At 41.2% G+C, this 26,198-nt stretch overlaps 1 protein-coding gene across 2 annotated transcripts in view; it reads left to right on the forward strand.

The window, feature by feature from the left end:
• The window catches only part of PUDP (pseudouridine 5'-phosphatase), a 99,275-nt gene that overhangs the window by 66,230 nt on the left and 6,847 nt on the right, over positions 1–26,198 (forward strand). The gene's annotated exons all lie outside the window — the stretch shown is intronic.

Consider the following 26,198-nt stretch of genomic DNA (forward strand, 5'->3'; position numbering starts at 1 on the left):
TGGAGAGTAACTGGCCCTATCCACCCCCAGCACAGTACCTCCAGTGACTGTTGCTGGTGTCTATCTTATGTTTCTTTTTAGATTGTGAGCCCTTTGGGGACAGGGATCCATCTTATTTATTTGTTATTTCTCTATGTAAACCACCCTAAGCCACTTTTGGTATAGAAATCGAATAAATTGAATAAATCAATTAGATAGATAGATAGAGCGAGCACCACATGAATGCACAGTGCATTGTTGGGATCCTTCCTCCCCTCCCCAAAGCTGGCCAGGAGCCCCACAATCTCCCAGCCCTGGCTGCAAGCAGCCAGAGCTGGCAGACAGTTAAAAATGGGGCTAAGAGAGTACTAACTCCCGTAGTGGGATTTGCTGCTGCCAGTTCCCAGCGGTTCCCAGCAGTTCTTACGATCAGCGAGGACCAGGCTTGGCTTTCCTAGCCTGGTTTCGACTGATTGTAAGAAAAGCCTCAGAGACTTGAACTTGGGTTTAAATGCTGGTTTATTGATGGTTTGTAAACAGTTAAAGCACAACTCTGGGTTTGGACAAGCTGTAAATTTGGGGTTTAAACAAACCATGGAGTTTACATCTTAACTTAGAGCTGGAACAAAAGAGGTGAAGGGAAGATTGGGATTATCCTGAGAAAAAGGCTGAAATAATTAGTAAGCGGAATGTGCTTTTTAATTAACCTTTAAGATTATAATCTGGAAATTATTTGTCACAGAACAGGTTCATTTCATTGTTGGAGGCTGTTGTAGCAGCTTGTAAAAAATGGTTTTACTAACAGATGTGTCATTGACTAAGTATACAAACAGAACTACTTAAGATTATTATGAAGATTGAGAGACGGATCAATCCATCTTATCTTAAAAATATTTAATACTGTGTAGGTTTCAAAAAATAAAATAAAATCTGAATGTACACAATGGCAGATGTTCTAACACACTGTTTTAACATTAGTCCCTTCTGTTAAAGGGGGACTGATTAGTCCCACAACTATGTATATACAGATATCATTTGATGTGATTCATGAATCTTTAAAGATGTGTTCTATAAAAGTTTTGATTCATATTAATGTGAAGATATTGAATATTCTATGGAATATTATGCAATATAGCATTCAGTTTTTATCTAATTCCGTTGTCTCTGAAGAGATAGAGCACAATATGCATCAAGCATTTTTTTTCCTTTTATAGTAATCATTAAAGGGCCACTTCAGATGAACAGCAGCTGCTACATATGGGGCAGATGGGGTCACACCAAGAGCACACCCATCCTGGCATCACTGAATGGCATCCCAACATCCTACTGAGACATCGTTTAATTGTATGAGAGGAACGTTGATCTGAATCACACACACTTCAAAATCCTGTTTAAATGTCCCTTTCATGCAGTTAAAGGACATCTGGGTCGGTGTGTTCTCTGCACAGCCTCATCCTTCTCATATTTAGTGGTTCCTGTTCATCTGAACCAGCCCTACATCAGTTCTTGCAACATCTGGGCTCACCTTTTCTTCTTTTGGGTACTATTAGTTTCAGCTCTGCTTGTGGATGCCAAGTAGTGGTCACAGCACCCTAACAAGAGTTCCTATCATTTCCTTGGGTTGAAGATCTTATTTCTGAAGATAAGCGAACGTTTATTGTTACTCCTAAGAAGGATCTAGCCCAGCACCCTGTTTCTCAAGCTGCACTTGAGAAACCTGCAGGTAGGACATGAAGACAACAGTCCATCATTATATTGGACACTGGTGTTCCACCTCTTTCTGAACTGTTCTGTTTTACCATAGCAAGTGACTTGACTCTCATTCCGAGTGAGCTGAAAGGCCCTTTTCCCAGTTCGCTCTCCATGTTGTCTCTTTCTACAGCTTGCTCTTGTACATGTTTAAGGAAAGCCATGTCCTTGATCCTGAAAGCAATGGGCTATTTGCCTCCTGTTGACGGCCCACTGACTTCAAACCGACCATAAAGGAAGCATAAAATAAATACACCTATAAAAGAGAATAAGAATTTAATAATCCCCTGCAAGGGAGCAAATCTCTTTTGAGACAAGCAGCTAGAAAGGTCAATAAATAGACTTTGTAATAAGAAAACAACAAAAAAAAGTTGGAGTGAGCATCATAGTCATCCAAATACTAGAACAGTAAACTTGTTACTAAAAACTGTAAATTCATTAAAGTAGTATAGGAATAAACAGGGAAATATTTGAAGTTCACTCAATATATCTACAGAAACTCTCATATGACTTATTTGCAGCAACTTTAGATTCAGGATCTCCACTCTTCAAGGCCAATGTTGCCTTACCCAATAAAACCATACATACATAAAATGAAATAACATAGCTTCATGTAGTTACAGGAAGGCATTTTGATGCATCTGTTTCAAGGATGAGAAGATAAAATTTTAGAGGGGTATAACTTTCTGTATGCACACAACTTTATGTGCTTCTTAAACAGTATTTCTCTCTATGTAATAGTTTCTAATTATGTCCGCAGTTCTTGGAGCATCAAACCTAATAGCTGACATCCTAACCCCTACATGGCATAACCAATAAGCAGGTTGTGAAAAATGGAGGGTAACTTTTTACAAATCTCGTATAAATATGAATCTATTTATGAATCTCTCATGAGTGTCAGTAGTAGTACCAGTAGTTTGTGCTCATATAAGTTGTTTCATACATAAGATGAATCTTTGTGTGTTTTTATAGATGGTTCTGCTGATGCCTTAGATTTCAAGTGTGTACCTCGACCTCACTAACTACAGTTTCATGGGCATCCAGGAGAAACACAAGAGTTGTCCCACCCCCACAATTGTGCCAGTCCCATTGAATTCAATGGGGCATACTCCCAGATAAATGGGTATAAGATTACAGGCTTTCCCCCCACCCCTGGAAGGAGTCCTGTGGATGCCTATGCAGTTTGTGTAGTTGAGATCCTGAAATGAGACTCTAAGGTGGAAAGTGAAACATTGAGTTTTGTTTGTATATATTTTGGGCAGTTGTCTGACAGCTGAAATGGAAACAACATTTTAGCCTAATTTCCTTAAGGAAAGTATGCTTATGAGATCACCCCGCATTGTGAGAGTGTGTCCGTCTGTCCATGTATTCCCCACTATCAACTTTGCAATGCCTGCACCAATAGGGACCAAATTGGGTACAGTTGTAGTGACACATAGAAGCACCTCAATAGTTTGTAATGATGTCTTCAGTTCAAGATGGTGGACACATAAACATTTGAGGCACAAGTGGGCTATCTTGTGAACCACCTAATTGATTTTAACCAAATTTGCTACACCTGTAGGGACACATAGACATGCCTCAGTGGTGTAGTTTGTGATGATGTCATCCACCCCAATTCAAGATGGCAGACACAAATGTTTGAAGTGCTAGTGAACTAACTTGTGATGATAGTTATCAATTAAGATTGTAATGAAAGGTAAATAGGCAGATTCGTTCTTACCAGAACAACTTCTTCATTGTTTATCTTGAACAGCCTTAGAGCTTGTTCATACATACACAGTGCTTGCACCATGGTGACATTAGTCATTGTAGATCAGCTTCAGAAATGTTGCACAGCTTTAGTGCAGTTTTTTTCCACCCAATTGTCACTTTACCTAGTTATCAATAGTAGCCAACCAATGTGCAACCAAATTATGTAACTATATTGATGGTCTGACTGTAACCACTTGAATCAAACTTCATAGTGTTAGTTCCCATATGGCAAGCAGTATGTATGAAGCAGTTCCCACCCTTCCTAATCCTACTAAACCCCGGCATTTAGCCAGGGTTAAGGGCATGATTTTCACTGTGTCAATGCAAACTGAAAAAAAGGGAATGGTTCTTTTCAGTTTTTCAGAGAGCCATCTTCCATAACCATATGGACCAAGTCCATTCAGTTGTATTTGAAGCTACTATGCTGGTGCAAATTGTTTTTGTGAATCAGGCCTTTTGGACAGCATGAATTGGCTAGTCTTTTGTACACAGGATTCCTGCCAAAAGGTCTTGTGGCTAAAGTGTCAAAGTCTGAAAGAACTGACAGCTTCCATGAGATTTGTTTTATCTGAGACACATGCAAGCTGCTGTAATGCGAATAATAATATGGTACTTGATCAATACTCAGAAGTCTTCTCTTGGATGTTTTTTAAAAAGACAGGTGGGTAGCAGAAGATTCTTTTAGGAGAGATTATTTTTTTAAGGGTATTTGGGTTTTTTGTTTGTTTGTTTTTAATACAGACAGTTCCTGATGAAAGTACAGTATACAAAAACAATGCTGGGTAGCCGTAGGTGTTCCTTAAGGATTTAGAAAGGGAGACCAAGTCCAGGATCCAAAGTTCAGTTTTGGATTTTCTTCTCTGAACAGCAGCCTTCCATGTACTTATCATAATCTGCTTTTGAAAGTCCTCTCAAAACCAATTTTTGTGCAGCATAGTATCGCTGTTCCAGAAACACTATTAGGCTGTTCTCAAGACCAGGCTAGGACAGCCCAGCGTAGGTCAGGCTGCTCATATGGAGTGCCGCAATCGCTCCTGTTCCTAGCTCTCCCTGCCTACTGAACCCTATTTTTCACCCCAGTATTTAGCCAGGGTCATATGTACACCGAGCATATACTGAGCCAGGCAGCAAGAGCATACGGCAGAGGGAGGATCCCCCCAATGCACCATGCTACTGGTGAAGTGCACTGATGGATGCCAGAGGATTTCCTCCTCCTGGCTACCTGCTCTGCTGCTCACTGTGCCGTGGCTCATGTGCCACATGAGTGGCAGAGCCTGTCGGACAACATTGATCTTGTGCGGAGAGGCTAGCCCTCTGCCCTGCCATGTATGTTATAGCAATAGCAATAGCACTTACATTTATATACCGCTCTATAGCTGGAAGCTCTCTAAGCGGTTTACAATGATTTAGCATATTGCCCCCCAACATTCTGGGTACTCATTTTACCGACCTCGGAAGGATGGAAGGCTGAGTCAACCTTGAGCCCCTGGTCAGGATCGAACTTGTAACCTTCTGGTTACAGGGCGGCAGTTTTTACCACTGCGCCACCAGGGGCTCTTATGTATGTTGGTCATGTATATGACCTTAATGTGTCCCGTTAGACCCATTGAAATAGATGCTTGATTCATTTGCTCCAGCCCATAAGACTTTGCCAGTGTGCTTATTAAAGCTCATTGAAGATGCAGACAATATACTGCTTCAGTACTGATGTGCTTGGTTCAGCAAAAATGAACTTGGTTCAACAAAAATGTTTCCAAATAAAAAGGTGGGAAAGAGTGGGCAACGGTATAAGTTAAATAATATTTATCAATGTTGAATAACTTTTCAGTCAGCATTGCTTGACAGGATACATCATGGAAGACTGGAAGGACAAGCTGAAGCAATCTTTGAACCATTAGCAATTTTCTCTGAGTGGCTGTAGAAGCTTGATAAAGTCTACAAAGATAGTAGAATGGGAAGTCTCTCTCAGTTATAGGGGAAAGTAACACTGATTAGTCAGGATGACTAAAGTAGATAAGATGTTACTACCACAAGACAAGGCTTAGAGGGAAATTAATTAATACACAAATATGAATATATTTAAAACATACTGTTTTTATTCTTGTGTTTTAAATTTGTAATCAGATTTGTTTCATATTTTTAGCTTAATATTTTAATTGTGTCCTTTTAACAATCTTGTTTTTAAATTTTGCTGTAAACCGCCTTGGATTGTTTTAATGAAAGGCGGTATATAAATTTAACAATAAATAATAATTAAAAAATTACCAAATTTCAAAAGCATTATGTGCAACAGGGTCTCTAGCTTAGTTGGCTGGAAGACCACAGTGGATATAATAGCTCTCATTTTGAGTACTGCTTTTTCACTAGTAGGATTCTAGTCCGTTGACCTTGAACTAGATCTGAACCAGAGGATATCATTGTAAATATTAAAGTGACTGTTCTCAGTAGTAAGTAAATGATTTATATCAAACTGTTATCAGGTACTGTTCAGGACACAACAGGTATTTTTTAATTAACCTGAATTTTGTAAACATTTTAAGACTAAGATGAAGAATTTCACAGTGGGCCAGTTCAGACTCCATACAGATCCAAGACTGAACTTGGTTTAATATGCTGCTAATCAGCCTTTGTACCACACACCCACACCCCGCTTGCCTATGCACAAGGTGAAAGAATTCTACTAGCAGCTGTGGTTAAGAACAATCCAAAATCATTTGCGATGTTCAAAGTGACCGATCTTGCTTTGTTTTATCCAAAGTTGCAAAATAAACCATGATCTGAACGCAGCTTCAAACTTTGGATTCAGATCATGGTCTATTTTGCAGTGTTGGGTAGAATAAACCAGAAAGGGTCATGCTCTCTGTAACATGCAAGGCCAGCCCTGGCTGGTTTCTAGCCCCAGTCAGAAGCATAATTATTCTGTCTTGCACATGGAGGGCGAGCACATGCTACCAAGGCTGAGAGAGAGAGAGCATGCCAAGCTAAAATTAATCTTGGTTCCACATGATTTTGGAATTGGCGAAGTATCATAAACATCGTAATATAGAAGTATAATAAAATGAGAAGCTAAATCAAAATAGGGAGGGATTAGAATCACAATTTCAGAAATGATTCTGTTGTACATAAGCGTGAGACATGTTAAATGAGTCACATGAATCAGTCATGCTTGTAATGGTATTGCTTATCGGAAGGAAAGGTCATGTTGTTGTTGGTTCCCTATTACAGTAATACAGCATGATCCCAGGATCTTCATGCAGGCTATAAAGCATCACATAGACCTTTACCCTCTCCAGAACAGCATCAGTCCCTCCATTCTTCTCCTTCTTTGAAGCTCAGTGCACTTGATTTCTTACATGCTGGCTTATGCATCCCTCTCCCCCTTCCCTCTCTCCCTTCCCCTCCCTTTGTTTTGGCTCTGTTCTGCTCCAATTGGCCTGCAAGCAGAGGGACAGACAGCAGAATGGTGTTTCAGAGCACAAGTTTAATTTTACATGGAAGATGAAGGATGGAATAGAGAAAGAGGTGGCAAGGCCAGCTGTGTTCTTTCTAAGCAGTGGCCACGACAATTGATGAACTGCTCGACTTGCATACGCTGGACCAAGCCCACTGGTCTTGGTATGAACTTGACATGCTGGTCACGTCTGTTGGAGCACAATCCAACCTAACAGTAGCAGAGAGATCAACAATCAGAAGCAGGAGATTGAGCCATCTTGGGCAGAGAGGATGAGAACGCTTGGATATGTGTGTTTGAGAGCATGCTTGTAATCTTTTTTTAAAGCTGGAATCCTGTGCACACTTAATGCAATGCAACATAATTAAGTTGTCATGTATAGGACTGCACTATGAAAAGCTTTTTTCTAAGCTTTAGGTTTCCCCTAATCAAATCCAAAGCCTCTTCTCTTTGCCTAGAATCTCATTCCACCTGCTTTGCCGTGCCATGCTCCTCTGTCCCTCTCTCCGTGGTCTCATTTATTTAGCTTTTAAAATGCATCTTAAAGTAAATAGGGGTGAAATTTACAATCTGCTATTTTATTGACTATAAATGAGAAGATGTGCTGTTAGCTGCATATGTCCTTTGACAAATAAATGAGTTCAGGAAAGGTAAAAGTTACTATTTCAGCTAAGAGTGGGAAGAGTAGGATTGTTTCATGGATCTGAAAGGCAAATGCGAGGGAGTATTTTTCTCCCTTCCCTTTAGGTCACTGTGGCTGCATGGATTCCATCCCTTCCTCCTGCTTCACCTAGTTGTCTTGATATCTGGTCCTGCAGTCTGTCAGACAGGAAAATGGTGACTACTGGGAGTCAAAGTCTTTCCAGCAGCTGTCACAAGATACATAGTTGCTTTGGTTTTTAGGAGAGGCTAGAGACATGTATAGTAGGCTTTGGTTTAAGTAATCAGTTTGGACTGTTGGACAAGATATCAAACTTTTCTGACAACCATTTTTGAATTCATATTGTTAGATGGATCTCTCTGTGTGTGTGTGTGTGTGTGTGTGTGTGTGTGTGTGTGTGTGTGTAAATACTTAAAACATTTTTATGACACGAATCCAAAGATCTATACAGGTTTTGTAGCTTCTCAGAACCCTCTTACCCACTGTTGTGCCTTTATCCCTCTTTTTACTTGCTAGTTCTTTCTTCATCCTACTCTTCCTTCTTCCCTGTCCACTCACCCTTCGGTATCTTGCTTCTCCCCAGCCCTTTAACTACGCCTTTCTCATTTGTTTTCTACATTTAACTTGTTCTCTATTGTGCTTACTTTAAAAAAATACCAGTTTACTTCACCTTTCCTCCATGATTTTTCCTTTACATGCACTCACTTCCCTGTGCAAAAACTTTGCGTATTTCCTTCCTCTCTATTCCCAGTTTAGTTCCAATTTATCCCTTCCCCCACCAATGATTAACATTTTATTTTTATTCTTCTTCTAAAATTTGTGTTTTTAAGACAAAATATACATTGAAATGCATATTAGAACTCATAACATTACAGGACCATATTGTTCCTAATACTTAATGTATGTATACAATGTGAAATTTTGAAATAATGTACCAACTAAGCTTCCATAAAGAAAAAGAAAAGAGATGACATATGGGATAGGACTCTTCAGTCTATTTGGTTTTCATTTTCTCTTGACTAGCTGAAGTGACCATCTTTAGAGTAACTCTATAATTATTTCTTGTGCTATTGACAATATCATTTCACTCAAATTTTCATGACTGTACTTATTTCAAAACCTTCTAAACTTTTTCTACTTATCCATAAGAACATTAGAACAGTCCTGCTGGATCAGGCCCAGGCCTGTCTAGTCCATCATTCTGTTTCACACAGTGGCCCAACAGATGCCTCTGTGAGAAGCTCACAGGCAAGACGTGAAGGCATGCCCTCTCTCTTAATATTAGCATTTTAATTTTCAATCTCCTTCCTAATGATCCCTAGCATGGAATTTGCCTTCTTCACAGCTGCCACTCACTTTCAACGAGCTGTCCAACTTGACCCAAAGATCTTTTTCCTGGTCAGTCTCTGACAGTTCAGACCTAATCAGTGTATATGTTAAGTTGGGGCTTTTGCCCCAATATGCATCACATTACACTTGCTTACATTGAACCACATCTGCCATTTTGTCACCCACTCCCCCAGTTTGGAGAGATCCTTTTGGAACTCCTCACAATCTGTTTTGGATTTCACTGCCGTAAGTAGTTTAGTGTCATCTGCAAATTTGACCACTTCGCTAGTTACCCCAACTTCTAGATCATTTATGAACAAGTTAAGGAGCACTGGTCCCAATACAGATCCCTGGGGGAACCCATTTCTCGGAGGACTCCAAAAGGTTAGTGAGGCAAGACCTGCCCTTGCAGAAGCCATGCTGGTTCTCCTTCAGCAAGGCCTGTTTTGTCTTTGAGGATGTTTTCTATCAATTTGTCTAGCACAGAAGTTAAGCTAACTGGCCTGTAGTTTCCAAGATCCCCCAGATCCCTTTCTGAAAGTCAGAGTTACATTAGATACTTTCCAAACTTCTGGTACAGAGCCTGGTTGTAGGGACAAGTTACATATTTTTGCTTTGAAATCAGCAATTTCACATTTGATTTCCTGCAGAAATCTTGGGTGGATGCCATCTGGCATTGGTGATTTGTTAATTTTTAGCTTTGCAAAACAGTTTAGAATTCCTCTCTTACCACTTTAAATTGGCCCAGTTCTTCAGCCGCCAAGCCTGAGAAGCTCAGTTCTAGAGCGGGTATTTGGTCAGTATCCTCCACCATGGAGACAGAATCAAAGAACTCATTCAGCTTCTCTGCAATCTCCTTATTCTCCTTAATAATTCATTTTATGCCTCATCATTTAATGGTCCACCAGCCTCCCTGGCAGGTTTTCTGATTCTGATATGTTTAAAGAAGTTTCAGTTTTCTCCTTAACACTTCTAGCTATATGCTCCTCAGATCCTCTTTTTGCATCCCTTATTGTCTCCTTGCATTTCTTTTGCCAGAATTTATGTTCCTTTCTGTTCTCTTCATTTGGACAGGACTTCCGTTACTGAAGGAAGTCTTCTTCCCCTTCATAGTCTCCCTTACTCTGCTTAGCCATGCTGCTGTACTCCTGAGCTTGGTGCTTGCTTTACTCTTTGGTATAAATTTCAGCTATTATTGTGGTTTTAAACAAGTTCCATGCTTTCTGGAGTGATTTGATTTTCCTGACTTTCCCTGTCAACGTCCTTTTTACCAGTCCCCTCATTTTTTTTATGTTTCCTCTTCTGAAGTCCAACACATCTGTGTTGGACTTTCTTAACAATGTTCCACTAACATATAAGATGAATTGGATTACACTATGGTCACTTTCCCCAGTGGTTCTACAACTCTGGCATCTCACTCCAGGTCCTGGGCAACACTCAGTATCAAGTCCAAGGTCACCTTCTTTTTGGTTGGTTCTGCAACAAACTGTTCTAAGACACAGTCCATTAAGTAAGTAAAACTTTATTTCGGTCATAGACCAGCAATACAACAATATTAAAATGATAATGATGATAATAAGGAGAAGGAGAAGGAGAAGAAATAAAATCAGACTATACGCATTTGGCATATTATATAACAACTAGTGTTTTCAGGCCCGTTGAAATAATGGGTGCTAGTAGGGGAGAGTTTTTCCCCCCTGCCCCACTCCCTCTCGCCTTTGCCCCCCCTGCCCCTTGCCCGAGCAACTTGTCCCTTGTCCTTGCCCTTGTCCCCCCTCCCTCTTGCCCGAGGCCTCATTACCCAATCCAGCCCGCGACAGTCGGGCGAAGTAAAAGCATATTTTGCGAAGAAGAGAGGAGCTCACGAACAGAGCTCCTCTCTGTGCTAAGCCACTGCCCTAACTGCCGCTATGGATGCAAAGGACGCAATAGGCATCCTTTGCGCCCAAAGCACCAGTTTGGGAAGAGGCTTAGCACAGAGAGGAGCTCTGTTCGTGAGCTCCTCTCTTCTTCGCGAAATATGCTTTTACTTCGCCCAACTGTTGCGGGCTGGATCGAGTAATGAGGCCTCGGGCAGCTGGGAGGGCGGGAGGGCGGCCGGCGGCCGCAGAGGCATTCTCACGGGCCATTTTGGCCCTTAATTATTTGGGGGGGGATCGGGGAACAGAGGCGTAACTAGGGAAAACGGCGCCCAGGGCAAGCACTGAAATTGCGCCCCCCTGCCACCCCCCAACATACATCTCACTGACACACACATTTCAGAAAACTTTTATTTTAAAAATTAAAAAAATTACCAAAAATTTCAAAATATACTACATACTTAGGTTTTTCCTCACAACAACCCTGTGAAGTTGGCTTGTATCTCAAACATCAGAATTATGATGCAATGATGATGATTATGATTATGATGCCCCTCCCTCATGCCCTGGTTCTGTTCCTGACTTTCCCTTGTGAGTGACTGTATTTTAACAAAACGAAAACCAAGGACTCCAAAGTAATTCGAGGGACTAGGGTGATAGTGCTAAAGACTCCTTATTCTCCCGCTGTTAAAGAAAGACTCCCCTTTTCCAAAACTGCGCACTATTTACACCAGAAAAGGTTTCAAATGGAGGGGTAAGCATTTATGCTTTGTTTTATGTTACGATTTCAAAGTTAGAAAAACTATAAAAGGGCCATTTTAGAGAAGATATGCACTGCCTTAGTTGCAAATCCTGCTTTTTTGAGATTCCCTGCAATTGAATAAAGCGATAATATACACCTTTGCTATTTAAATTGGTTGGAGAGTATTTATGACAATAGAAAATGAAATGGCATTTCAGATGCAACATTGGTTGCCTAAGACCACTCAGATTTAACTAATCTTCATCACATTGACAAAAAGAGCAATTAAAATTAAAATCCATGACTAAAACCAAACCACTTTGGGGTTGTTTTTAATGAAAGGTGGTATATAAATTTAACAATAAATGTTTAGAAGTATATACTTTCACCCCCTGCCCAACCTACAATTAATTCCAGCTTATTTTCAAAGGGCTTCTAGTTTTATTTACAAATTGCTTGGCAGCACCAATGTTTAAGTAATTGCTAATTGCTCCTAATGATAGTTTTACTTATTGTTAAATTTATATACCACCTTTCATTAAAACATTCTCTGTTCATCTGATTTTCAGTCTGGTTAATTAAATCGGTGGAGGTTTAGACTTTCCTGATAGGCTGAAACAGCTAATCCATTTTGATGATGACATATAATTAAATTAGCTTGCATTACATAGTGAAAAAGTCCAGGAAGGGAGAGATGGGGGGATGTGGAACCCAAGGTTCCACATCCCCATCTCCCCCTCCCTGAACCTTTTCAGTTAAAACGTGGTTAGATTATAGGGGAGGAAGGACTTGAATGAGCAAAAAGGGGAACTGGTTCGGGCGTTCAGGAAGTTGTTCAGAAGAGGGAGTTGTTCAGGAAGTTTGCTCTGGTGCGTGTCCTCCTCTCGACGCATGCGCGACTGGCAGTGGGGCGCGCCGAGGAGTGAGAGTCAGAGACTTGGACTACGAAGACGCCGCGGCGCCCAGTTCTGGATGAGCAGTGCCGGGGGGGGGGGCACATCAGGACCGGGGGAGGGGGACTGCTCTGCAAAAAAATAAAAATAATTTAAAAAAATTAAAAAAAAAATTTCCGGCAAATCGGCGGGGGCATTTTTTGGTGCCCCCTGCTAAGTGGTGCCCGGGGCACCTGCCCCCCTATAGTTACGCCTATGTCGGGGAAGGAGTAATTGGACAGCTGGGAGGGTGGGAGAGTGGTCGGCGGCCGCGGCTGTGGCGGGAAACATTTGGGGCAAGGGTAATTTTGGGGCCGGGCAAGGGCCCCAAAGTCTTCCAGCCACCCGTCCTTGGTGGCGGCGCCAAGCCTCGGCGGCGGCTCCGCCACCACCTCGGCCGGCTTCCCCCACCGCCTCTTCCTTCCGCCTGGCTTCGGCGGCGCATCCAGGCCTCGGCCATGGCTCCGCCGCCGCCACCTCGGCCAGTTTCCCCAGCCGCCTCTTTCCTGGCTTTGCAGGGCTTCACCAGCTTCTTCGGGGCAGCCACTTCTGGCCGCTCAACATGGCTGCCGGGTGCTGGCGGTCATGTCTCCCTCGGTCATGTCTCCCTGGCGGTCATGTCTCCCTCCCTCCCTCCCTCCCTCCGCTCCGCGCATGCTCAGAATGGCCGAGGGAGGCATGGACACACGCTTGGTTGTCCACGGACAGACACCAAGCCTTTTATTAGAGAGGATATTTGGCCATGATATGAATAACATCAGAATTAGGATTAGTGAGCAAATAGTTTAAATAGAAATCCTCTCCACAACCCGGAAAATTGATCAAAAGTGGGGCAATTTGTTGGCGTCTTATGTCTCTGTAATATTCACAATGCAGTACAACGTGAGCAGTTGTTTCAACGTTACCAGATCCACATAATCTTGACGCATATGGTATACCCTGGAATCTCCCATGGAGCACAGCTGTTGGGAGAGCATTTACACGGGCAAGTGTTAGAGCTCGTCTAAACTTTAGAATTAGGATGCTACTTAAATATGTAGCAGGCTTGAGCTCAATGCACTGACTACCTATGTAAATGTTACTCGGTAACTTTGCATGTTCCATCTGCAACTCCACATCATGGATACGTTGCACAATTTTTCTTCTGGCCTGATCGAAACCTAATCTGATAAAATCATCTTGAGAAAATCCGTATAATAGTAATTTTTCTGTAATTGCCAATTTCCATTTGGATTTAAAAGAGTCTTCCAAAATTAAATGTACTAAGCCGACTTTTTTGAATACCAATTTTAACCAGTAAAGTATGATAGATCTCCAATAGCTTGATTCAAATCTAACCAGACCCACCTCCCTTCTAATAACAGTATTTGGGACGCAACACGGCAGCTGTAATACAGTTCTTATAAACTTAGTTTGAAGTGTTTCTAATGGAGCAAAATTACTAAATGGGCCCAATTGTGCACCATACAACACAGTCCTTTATCATGTCTAGAAATCTGGCCTCTCTGTCAATACCCGCACGTGAATTTGCCCAGTCTATATAAGGGTAGTTAAAACACCTATTATTACGCTCTGTGTTTCTTTGACATGTCACTCTCACTATTTTGATCTAGAAGACGATAGCACATCCCTAGTAACACATTTCCTTTCAGTCCTTGTATTGTCACCTATAAGGATTCTGTGGAGGACTTTTGATTCCTGTTTCATGATTGCAGTGGAGGGTGCTCTGCTTAATAAGGTTTTCAGTCAGACCTATTTGGAGTTCACCATAACTGTTCTAATTTTAACTTGGTACTATTGTGTTATAATCTGTCCGTTTTATTATGCTGAGTCTCTTTTCTTATATGTAAGCATGTAAGTATGTATGTTTTAGCTATGCACTGGTCCATGACCGTAATAAAGGACTGACTGACTGGCCCAGCAAAAAAAAAAGTCGACTGCAGACTGTGGAGGACTTTGGTCCTCCTAGGCTTTAGAGCTTGTTGGATTCTATCCCTTCTTTAGTATACAGTGCTACTCCACAGCCCCTCCACTCCTCCCTGTCCTTTTTTTTTAGAGTTTGTATCCAGGAATAATACTGTCCCATTGGGCTTTTTAACTGTTTCACCTTAGGGGATGTTGCTTGCCATACCCAATACCTCTCAATTCCTGTCAGGTGTTTTCCGACAGGAAAGACCCTGTGGCCTTTCACCCAACTTTTCTTTTGCCGGTATGAGTGGCGGGTGGGAGTGTGACATCAGTGTTGGGTCAGGGCAGTGGGTCAGTGGAATGGAGCAGCAGGTAGGAGCTCGGCAGCGGGCAGAGGCATCGGGGCAGCAAGTCAGCCGCCATGTTTATTATGGGCAGCAAGTAACCTCACACTTGCTACTACACAGACTGTTAGCACTATAAATGTATTTCATGCCTCTTAAAACCCAACTTTGAGGATCAGTTTCAAAACAACAATCAATTGGGTCCCAGGAGGATATACAAAAGGCACCAAACTATGCACATTGTTAGACAAAGAAGAGGGCATTTTCTTGTTCTCTGGCCAGGTTGACCTGTGTGCTTGCAATTAGTTTTAGGAGAGTTAGGCTTTTTGGGCCTGAGATGACAGTGTGCTATGTCCAAGCATCTTTCCAAGATGTCATGAGGTACTTTTTCAGATTGAAATGTCAAACGGTGGTATTTCGGGTGACACATCAGGACACTTCCCCAATTTATTCTATATTTTACTTCGAGTACTTTGAGACAGAACATGCTCAAATCACAATGTTTACATGAGTTTTGATCAAAACACCTATGATATAACTTCTGTAAGTTTCTTTTACGCACGTTCAGGAATTGACCAATAGGTCAATATGTCAAAAGGGGTGACAAATTGGGTTTTAGGTTATCCATGGTGTGGATTCTTTTGACCAATCATTATTAGTAAGAGTGGGAAGCAAAGTTGTGGGGGTGACTCCGCAATCGAGCTTTAAAGGGGGGCTATTAAAAGTTTTTAGAGAGGTAGAACGGGAGGAAAAAGAGGAAGGAGTGCAAGAGATTCGAACACAGAAGTAACCACAATGTGTAACTGCAAGAAACAGGAAGAAGTATTATAAAAATACTTTTGATTTTTAACCATAGGAAAACTCTGTTAAATGTTTGTGGTGTATCGATTGAACTTAAAACTGTCTCTTGCTTATATCAATTGAATACTGTTAGGATTTTAGGAAAAAATAAATACTGTCAATTTTTAATTCCCTGTCTGTGAGCTTTCATGAATCTTGGGGAAGCAAAACAAGGCATAAGCAAGAACCTAGCCCTCTGAGAACTTCTGAGTTTTTTCCATTCCCCATATGTGAGGGGAGAACTCCGAAGTATCTCATTTTTCTTACAACATGGACTACGAAATACTTTAAATAGCACTTCACTCCAAAAGAAATATCACAAACCCTTTAAACCCCTGCTCAAAAGAGAAAACCTTTAAACCACTCTAAGGCATTTTCCAATGGATCTTCACCAGATTTGCAGGGGAGGTGTCCCTTGTCACCTAGTGAATGCGTGCTGATGGCCAGGCAGATTGGTTTTGGTTTTAGAAGCAATAGAATGTTCAGAGCTTATAATAGTGGAACACTGAAAACACTCTCCAGCTTAACAATGCTTGTGCTGTTGTGCCAGTATAATTATTTTTCCTGCTTTATTTTGTTCTATAATATGGGTACACTCTGTGTCCTACCACTTTAGCAAATAAAGCAGCTTGAACAGTTTTGCTGACTGTTTGAGGGGTTTTGACCTTAAAATCTATTAACAATCTTTAGATGTTAATGTCTTTACAAGCAATTATTTTGCAAATGGCCCTGCTTCTTCAATCTCTTTTGCAACTAGTTTTACCTTCACAAGTCACCAGTTCATGCTCGTAGTTCCCTAACCTCTGAAAAAGCATAAAGTGTCTGGAATCTGTCCACCCTGGCATAAAATCTTGTGAAGTGAATTCCAGTCATTCATAAGTCATAGAAAAGACATATGAAAACCCTGAAAGCTGAAAAAGGAATTGTACTCCTACACTTCTGAGATGGCTCCTAAATTCAAAGAAAAATCCCAAGGCCTGTTTGATACCAGACATGCCAAAGTAGTATCAAGACCTTAACATTAAGTGAACACTTTTCCACTCTACCTAGAGCTGCACACATTTTTTCCCTTAGAAACCTTGCAATGTTTGTACCATCATTGGGCAAAAAAGCAAAATATACAATCTAGTGGAACAATAAATGCATTTGGAAAGAGCTTGTACAAACAGAACTCCTCTGGATTTCAGGTCATTTTTTTCACTCAGCACTTCCACTAAGCCAGAAGCAGCTCAGCTGTGAGTAGGCAGGCATTTCTATTAACAGAAGAAAATGTTTGCATGCAGCCATTTTATTGTAAATTTGATATAACAATAGACATTGAACAATAATTCAAAATAGCATGAGTTTTAGGTTAATGTTTTGGCAGGTTCTTTTTTTAGATTTGCTTTTGTAAAAACAATATGGAGATGCACACCAGCAAGATATGCTAAAAGTAATTGGTTTGTATATTATTTTAGAAAAGGTGCAAAATGTAAATTAGAAGTGAATCATTTTAGTAACGTGTCACGATATAGCTTTTGGATTATTCAACTTTCCTTTTTTTAAACCTTTTGATGTACAGAAAACCTAGGGGAAAATGTGTTTGAGTGATCCACTTAACAGCATCCTTATTGAAATACTATTGAATAAATGAATATTTAAAAGCTACAATATTTGCAGTTTTGGGCTCCTGCTGTGTGAACTGTCTGAAGAATTAGGTTTTTAAAAAGAACAAAAACACTGCTTGTTTGGGTTCCCCAAGGTATATGTATATATTTTTTGAAGATTTTCTTTCACTGTCCAATAACTTCCTGAAAAAACATATAAGTTGCAGTCATTAGCCGGACTTCATTGTAAGGTGAAAATGAGAGTCCTCAGACAGTTTATACAGGAGAATGGAACGTTAGAAGGGATAGAATAAATTCAGTCTTCTGGATCAGTTCAGCAAAAGCTCAATGTACAAGTCTGCAGGACCAGCTTGAGTGTATAGTGAAATCCCCATGAACCCTCAAAACCTTGTGTGGGAAGATTGTCATTAAAACTAAGATGACCTCCAAAGGAGCTGTGCAATCCCTGTACTTTAGTCTCCACATTAATAAGTGCTCCTCTGCAGTTGAGATGACTCCAAAGCTTTCTAGCCTTGAAGATGATGGCCATGACTGGCAGAGGAGTCCCTTAGTTGATCCAAAAGAACAAGGGTTAAGGAAACTCTCTGTCCAAGCTAAACAAAGCCCCAGTCAGATTTTTTTATACCCTTTATCAATCTGCTTCAAGTTCTATTATCTCAGTGGCCTTTCTTCTATCATGTCCACAGTCAAGTTGCTGGGGGGAGGCTTAACAGGGATGTGAAGGGGAGGCTGGTTATGTCAGAAAGCTTCCTGATAATTTGGGATTGCTCTGTGGGTTTCATGCCACCCTTTTCCCAACAGCGGGGACCCTTCCCGCTTTTGTGCTCATCAAGGGACTACAGAGTTCTCTCATCTGCAGGGCAGTCTAAATTGAAACAGAAACTTGCATTTTTATGTCAGCAGTCAATTACAGCCAACCAACCCTTCGGAAATTTACATTTCCAGCTGAATTCTGCCTGACGTTGAATTTTTCATAGCAATCTCTAACCACATTTATTATAGTTATTTATCATATTTATATACCGCCTGATATATATATATAACTCTAGGCAGTGTACATAATTCCAGTTACAATATACAAACAAAACAAAACACTTTCACAGAGTAGAATAATTCAAAATTAGTGTAAATTAAAAGCCTGAGAAAACAGGTGTGTGTGTGTTTTCAGACAGGTAACACTCATAACCCATGCTCAGTTTAAGATAGAAATTACATTACTATTTCATGACTATTGGATCATGTTGGAATTCAGACATTCACAACAACAGTTAATTTCTGTGTGCACGTTTAATTTCTTTTGATATTTGTCTTAAGTAATTAATGCGACACAATGGGTAACTCCATGAAAACAAACTAGTTTGCAGCACTGGTGCAAGGTTAAAGTGATCATTGTTTGAAGAAAACAAGTCAGTAGCACAGAAATAGAAACTCGTACAATTTACATGTCTTAAATGCCCTTCAGCGAGTTGTTAATTAGAATACTCGGCAATATTATCTGTTGCATAAATAACACTTCAGTTTGAGGCCAGAACTAGCAGCCTTTAAAAACTCACAGAAGGATCTCTCAAGGGGGTTTAGAAGCGAGTCAGAGATGTGATGAGAGAGGAAAGGTAACTTTCTTATGTCTATTCAGGATGCATTCAAGTGAAAGAATGTGCTTCTGTGAGTGGCAGCTGGACACAGACAATACGACTCTGAAGTAAGGAGAAGGTCGTATTTACATGCCAGGTTACCCTGATTTTTGCAGATGGCTGAAACATTATTTTAAAGAGAAGGCTGTAAGATTAGAGGACAGCACACTAACAGTTCTGTGTGACATGCATCCACATTCCTGAGCTAACATGCAATTATGCCAGTGGTTTTCAGGCAGTGCTCTATGGAACCCAGGGATTCCATATGAAGCAGATAAGATTCCCTGAAAGACAGTTTGGCCACCATGATGTACTTTGGAGTCATGGCTGTGATGATTCTGCATTCCAATCAGTTCATGAGGATAGGCTACAATGGAACCCAACTGGGATAACAAGTAGTGCCCTGCATTATCGGAAAAGGCTGTAGCTCAATGGAATGCAGAAGGTCCCAGATTCAAACCTAAGTACCTCTATAGAAATGATCTCAGGTATAAACAATGCAGTAATACTTATTGCAAGCAGTTTACACTGAATCCACTCCTTGGAAGAAAGTTCTAGGTATTTTAATCCTATCATGTAACTGTGCTTTGGTCATGCTTCTGGAATAGCACTACAGATTCAGAGGTTATTCCCATGATCACCCGAAATCGGGCTAGAACAGGAGGCAGAGGAAGCAGAAGCCGAGCAAAGACAGCAACCGGAAAACCTCACTTGCCCCTGCCACTTTCTTTGCCATCACATTCTTCCTCCTTCCATTCTGATTCTCCTTTTAAGGCTTCTGTGGGCTTGTTTTCAAAGCCCTGCTTCCCCTTCCCTCTCTCTTTCTCACCTCCCATTGGCTGAGGCTGGTATGATTGTGTTGCCCTCACTCACTCACTCACTCACTCTTCTCAATATGCACTGTTCCCCTACATCCTCCCCAAAACATATCCAGGGGCATATTTTCCATCCCACTGTAACCCGTCAAAGAGCATGACTTCATGTAGTCCTCTAGACTCTGCACTTCTCAAGGGCAAGAAAAAACTGGGAAGAATTGTGTGTGATGGGTGGGGGATGATATTGACATCATCCCCCTTATTCCAGGCAATGGTAAAAGGTATCCATAGATGTGCTGGCTTCCTTTGATGTTGCTCTGTGAATAGCACTTCTTGAACAATTTCAAGGCTCCTAGAAATCCCAGAAATTCCTCCCCCCCCCCCAAGAAAAGGGTAAAGTTTGAAAGCTTTTATTTGTGTGTATGTGCGTTTAAGAAAAAGCGGGGGGGTACAAATTTAAAGTGAACACAAATTACCTGATACTTGTTGAATCCTTATTCATTACTGAATAATCATAAGGTAAGATCACACTGTCACTATTACTGAATCCACTAATTTAATTTACTTGTGTTTTTTTCAGGAGTGGGGGTGGGAGTGTGACTTGCAGGTTTTACAAAGTTTTTGGTATTGAACGTCAGAAAGTTTTACCTTGTGGTTTGGGTAGGCTGTTCCACATAGTGTCTGATAGATTTTCCTTTTTAAAATGCCTGGAAATTCAGTAATCCCCAAACCTAAGAGTTAAGCTGCTTTACATTTTCACTCATGTTCAAAGAAGAACGGAAATGGTAAGTTAAGATGTTATCTTAACTTCCATGCCCTATAAGCTGTAAAGACTATGATCCACTAGACTGTATATTTTGGTTTGTTTCCCCCCCCCCCAAAAAAAAAAAAATCATAGGGGAGGGCAAAGAGACCAAACTCCCGCCACCATTTGGAGCCCTGGAAAGCTCAGATTCTCCCGAATGAAGTCGGAGAACTCTGAACTGAAAGGGGCATCCCTTGTTCGAATTGGGATCATCTCCAAACTCCTTTAAAATGGACCATATTGGGCCATTTCTGACATTCCCAACCCGACATTGCACAGGCCTAATGTTCAACATAACATCAATAACTGTATCTGTGCCTTCAAGTCGACCTCATCTCCTGGCGACCACTGAGCCCTGTGGTTGTCTTTGGTAGAATCCAGGAGGGGTTTTACCATTGCCATCTCCCGCTCAGTCTGAGATGATGCCTTTCAGCATCTTCCTATATCGCTGCTGCCCGATATAGCACCAGTGGGGATTCGAACCAGCAACCTTCTGCTTGTTAGTCAACCATTTCCCCACTGTACACAGACTGTACATGCACTGAGCATAATATGTGCACCTGCAATCTTTTGTTGCAGGTGCTTTAGATTAACACTAATTCAGTTCTTTTTGTGTGATGTTAATATTCATGGTACTAATGCTTTTTATGGTAAAACTATAACCAAATTGACTCATTTTGAAGCAGATGACAGCGAAGCAAAATATCCATCAAGTTTCTTTCTATATTTTTTTCCAGAGGGGGGTGTTTGCATTTCCATACTCCCACTCATTATAAATTGTAGAAATGAATGAAAACAGTAAGCATTTCATTCAGCACTTAAATTGCTTAAAAGAATATTCTTTAAAGCTGTTCAGTTTATTTCCAATGACTTTACAGGTTTAACACCAGTTTTCAGGCATGGTTCAGTAGGAAGACCTTTTCTGCCATATGGCTTTGATGCAATAGTTTCAAAGGATTGTCAATGATGCACCAATCTATTCAGTGTGTCTGCATTCATATTGAAAGCTTAATGAAATGTCCACTGGCCAGGCACAAATGGCTTCGTTCTAACTGATGCTAGGCAGAACAATTTCACTACTTTAGTAATCTCACTCTTAAATTATTTAATGCTTTCTAGACAAATGCTATTCATATCCAGTAGAAAGAACAATCTTGGCTAACTTCATAGCCATTAAACCACATTATTGAGCCTAATATATTTCAGCAGCATAATAGTACAGAAAATTGTTAGCATACTGACTGAGAAGACAAAAGGCACTGCTACATTTATAATCTCAGGGTGATATTAATAAACTATATGTAGAAATACATCTTCTACTTCTACGTCCTATTGTTATGAGACTTCCTATTGTTATGCCACTGCTGCTGCATCTTCTCTGGTTCCCTATTTAGACTTCGAGAGCTGTCCTAAGACTTTTTTCCCAATGATGAGAAAATTTGCTTTTAATCATAGCATTAAGGTAGAGATAACCCAGATCTAGTGCTATTTGCACAGTATCTTGTCCTTGCACAACAAATAATGTGAAAAGGTGTCATAACCTTTTCTCTTTTAAAAAAAATGTGTGTGGGCATGCACATGTTTATATAGAGGCATCCCATATATTTGAGTGCCAAGAGGGCATGCATAAACCTAGAATTTGCTTTTTAAAGAGTACACAATGTTTGGAGTGTTGCAGGGAAGGAATTAGCTTGATAGTTTTCATTAGACCTTTCTTTTTTCACCAGATTTTAAGGCTGCTGGACCACCTCCTACAGCAGGGAACACAAAGCCTCTAAATAAAACTTAATTTAAAAATATATAACATAAAATGGCATGAGAAGAATGTTTGCCACTTGCCATCCATGACCCATGCTCTTGTTATATAGGAAGCTGCCTTGTATTGGCTTTATTCGCATGTAATGTGGAACTGTGGGTCCAGTGGACCCACATTTCCATGCCCCCTCCCCCTGCCTGGATTCAGATGTTCAGGAGAGCTGTCTCTGCTGTCAGCCAGAATGCAGAGAAGCGGGGTTGCTGGCTGTGCAGGCCTCCTTCTTTACTGAAGGAGAGCTCACCCAGACAATCGTGCTTCCCCAGTTCAGGGGAAGCAGCCTGCGGTTCCAAATTTGGACGTCTTGTAGGCTGCCTGGAACCTTGGGTTGCAGTTATGTAACTCACTACAATCCAAGGCTTCAGATTGGAGTTCCAATACTGAACCCTCAGTTTCACCGCCACGCCAGACTGCAGTTCCCCACATTCGGATGTAATGTCAGTGGAACCACAAGCCCATTATTTATTTATTTATTAGAAACATTTAATATACCGCCCACTCCGAAGACTCTGGGTGGTGTACAAAAACCTACAAAGCAAGACAGCATTAAAATTACATTCTAAATTAAAAACTAAAACCAAATAGGTAAACTACAGTGTAAAAGCCTGGCGAAAAAGAAAAGTCAACAGAGATTTAAAAATCAATGAGGAAGGAGCTAAATGAATCTGAAGGGGAATTCAACCACTATTCAACTGTGGTTCCGTGTTACATGTGAATGCAGCCATTGGGTCAGAGCTTTGATCCATTAGCTCAATCTACTCAGTCAGTGGCTCTACAGGGTTACAGGAAGGAGTTTTCCCTAGTCTTCCTTGGAGATACCACAGATTAAATCTAGTACTTTCTGGATGTAAAGATACCCTGCCACTGAGCTATGGCCCCATTGCCATCCAATACTCTCTACCTGGGGCTGCCCTTGAAGACTGTTTGGAAGCTGCAGTTGGTGCAACATTCAGCTTCAAAGATGCTGAGTCAGATGACTTATTATACCAGCTGCACTGGCTGCCCTTTTGGTTCTGGATTCAATTCAAGGTGCTGGCTCTGGTCTTTAAAGCCTGTTACCATCAAAAACGCCCTAGCAGATTGAAGAGAATGAGCAGGTTCATAAGAAAACAGGCAGACTAAAGAGACCTGGCCTAGATCGTATTGGACTTTGGCCTATAACATTAAATATGATTTAGGCCAGACTACATTAGACTGCCTCTCAGTGAACTTGCTCCTGTTCTTCAGTCTTTGGTGGAAAGTGATCCCTAACCAGCACTAGATAAAAAGTCTTTTCAGTGGTAATGCAATGCAAAATAATTTTACCCCATGTCAGGCATCCTTTCTTATGGCTTTTTAAGTGGCTTCTGATAATATATCTGCTCTTAGGGTGCTGCTTTTCTGTACTGCCTTGATCCTTGTTTTAATTTGTTACTATAAGTCACTTTGTGCTTATTTTTGTGGGAAAGGCAGGGTATAATTTTTTTAATAAATGCATTTTCAACTGCAACAGAGGCACTACCTTGGGGTAGGAGAGACTATTATATTTTGCCAGTAACAAAAACCTTGTAATTTGAGTGTCTAGAAAACAGTTGTTTCACACAAAAAATGTGTCAGATGAGGGGATGACATGGGAATTCCCTGCAACAGTAACAGCTGTGTTTTCCTTGAAATGGTTCTACTATATCTAACCAGTGGTTTTCTGTGTAACTGTTGCAGCCAGATCAGAGTTGCAGAAACATCCTTATGCACACCCAGAGCTCCTAATTAGCAGGAGCCTCTTCCACTTATTGTAATAATGGTGTTCAGATGTTGAGCTGATTTTACAGTTAATGTGGAAGCCCTTGGAGGAAGTCACCAGAGCAGATTTTTGCAAGTAAGCTCGTCAGCTTGCTTATCATAAGGTTCACTTTCTGGGATAAAAGAGGTGCTGGTACTTCAGTGTCTTCATTTTCTTGTTCATGCAAACTGTAAAATTCTAGTAAGCATTTGAGGATTTTTGAAGATTGTATAATCATCCCACATTTATATATATAATTATTCCTTTTCTATGAACCCTCTCTCATATTTTGTTTCCTTTTAGTCTCAAAATATCAAGGATCATTAGATTATTTTAGTAGGTTTAGTTCTGGTTCATCGTTGAAATCTAAGTTTATGTCAGGCCTAAATATTACTCTTATAAGTGAAGAGGAAGTAGTTGCACACTGACTTAGTTGTTCAAAACATGGAAGGAAAAATAGTTCAGGCAAAATATGTAAAAGCACATCTATCTTTTTGACAGACAAATAACATTCCCAGTTAGATCTCTAACTTCTATATTCTATTCTAATATAATTCTATTATGCCTGTGTCCTCCACAAGACTGTCTCATAATTGTACTCGGAAATACTACTGAGATGTTAACAATAGGAGGCAGTAGCCAAGAAAAACTAAAGGAAGATATGGGAGCGTATATTTGTTGTAACATTAAAACCACTATAATTATGGATCATTTCCCCAACTTCTTCGGTAACTAAGTATTGTAATTGCCTCTGGTTGCAAGCATTGGATGAGGGGGTGCAAATGTCCCTGGGCCCGGAGGGTCAAGGAGCCCACAAGGGCCCCACCCCCACGCCACCCGCCACCATTTCCCATTGGTGGTGGCGGTGGCGGTAGGCAGGCAGGCTTCTCCCCCCTCCCCAGCTGGCATGCAGGCCTCCCCTAACCCAGCCAGCATGCTAGTTTCTCCTACGCATGCGTGCAGGACTCCCCATTGATCAGGGAGAGCGTTGTGTGCCATCATGTCATGCCTAAATATTACATGACACCATATTTCACGTCATGGGAGACGTCGGCCGGGGAAAAGGCGGCATGCCGAGAAGCCTGCCAGCCTCCACCACAAGTAAATAGAAGGGGAAGCGTGGCGGGGCGGGTCTGTAAAGTAGGGGCTGTGGCTTCGACACTGGGGCGTGCGGGGGCCCCCCAAAACAACTGTGTTCCTGGGCCACAGAGATTGCAAGCCACTGGTTGCAAGGAATTAGTTAAGCTTTTCTTTTAGGCATTTTCACAGTCATTGCTGTCTTTCGTAAAATGACAATTAATGGCATTACGCTTAATGACAGCATGGAAATCTATTAGATCTTTCAAGGGAACCTTCTGAAATGCATTTATAATGTTGCTTTGTGCAGTGTCAAAACATCTAAAGAACAAGTATGTCAAGAGTTCTGTTTTATGAAATCAATGAAGAGCATAAATTTAGACTGCAAACTAGCTAGATTGCCCATGAAATCAGATAGGACAGCTCCAGACTTGACAGGAGTTATTCAAATCACAACACTTGTTTAATCGTTTCTATAGGCAATAACAATGTTCAGTTTTTGATCAGAAAAGTACAGTATAAGGGCATAATCACCAGCAATGCTTTGCTGTTTTCAGAGTAAAAGTGGTGTGTGTGTGTGTGTGTGTGTGTTGTTTGTGGTTTGTGTGTGAAATTGTACACCTGAAAACCATTTTGATTGCAGGGGGGATCAAATACTGGCTTAAATTAATTTCTCGTGTAATTCAGAATTTGATGTCCACAAACTCTGGATCTCCAGTTTCAGGATTTTGAATTCCATTGCTATGGGGTACTTGGTCACTCAGAATGATATCCTGAAGCTCTTCTCATGATTGGTGAGAAGAACTTCTTTCGGGTCTGTGGGGAGAGTGCGCTTAGCCCGCTCTCCCTGCAGACAAGTAGCCGCTTGTAGCTGGGCGGCCAGATCGGCTCCCCATACGGCTGCTGGGTCCATCACAGAGCTGGTGGGGGCTGTAGGCCCCCTGGAAGTTCCAGGATGCCCTGCATGAGTGCATGGGACATCCTGGAGAGACCCCTGAGCCAGGGAGGCTGTTTGCAACCTCCCAATCGGGGGTCTATTCGTGTGTCGCCATGCGCCATTGCGACACACGAGCAACCAAATGAGGTTAACAGAGTGCTCACTTAGACGGAATTAGGAAGGCGAATGGCCTTGGGAGCACCGG

The sequence above is a fragment of the Hemicordylus capensis genome, chromosome 3 (genome assembly GCF_027244095.1).
Source record: "Hemicordylus capensis ecotype Gifberg chromosome 3, rHemCap1.1.pri, whole genome shotgun sequence".
In the NCBI taxonomy this organism is placed as follows: Eukaryota; Metazoa; Chordata; class Lepidosauria; order Squamata; family Cordylidae; genus Hemicordylus; species Hemicordylus capensis.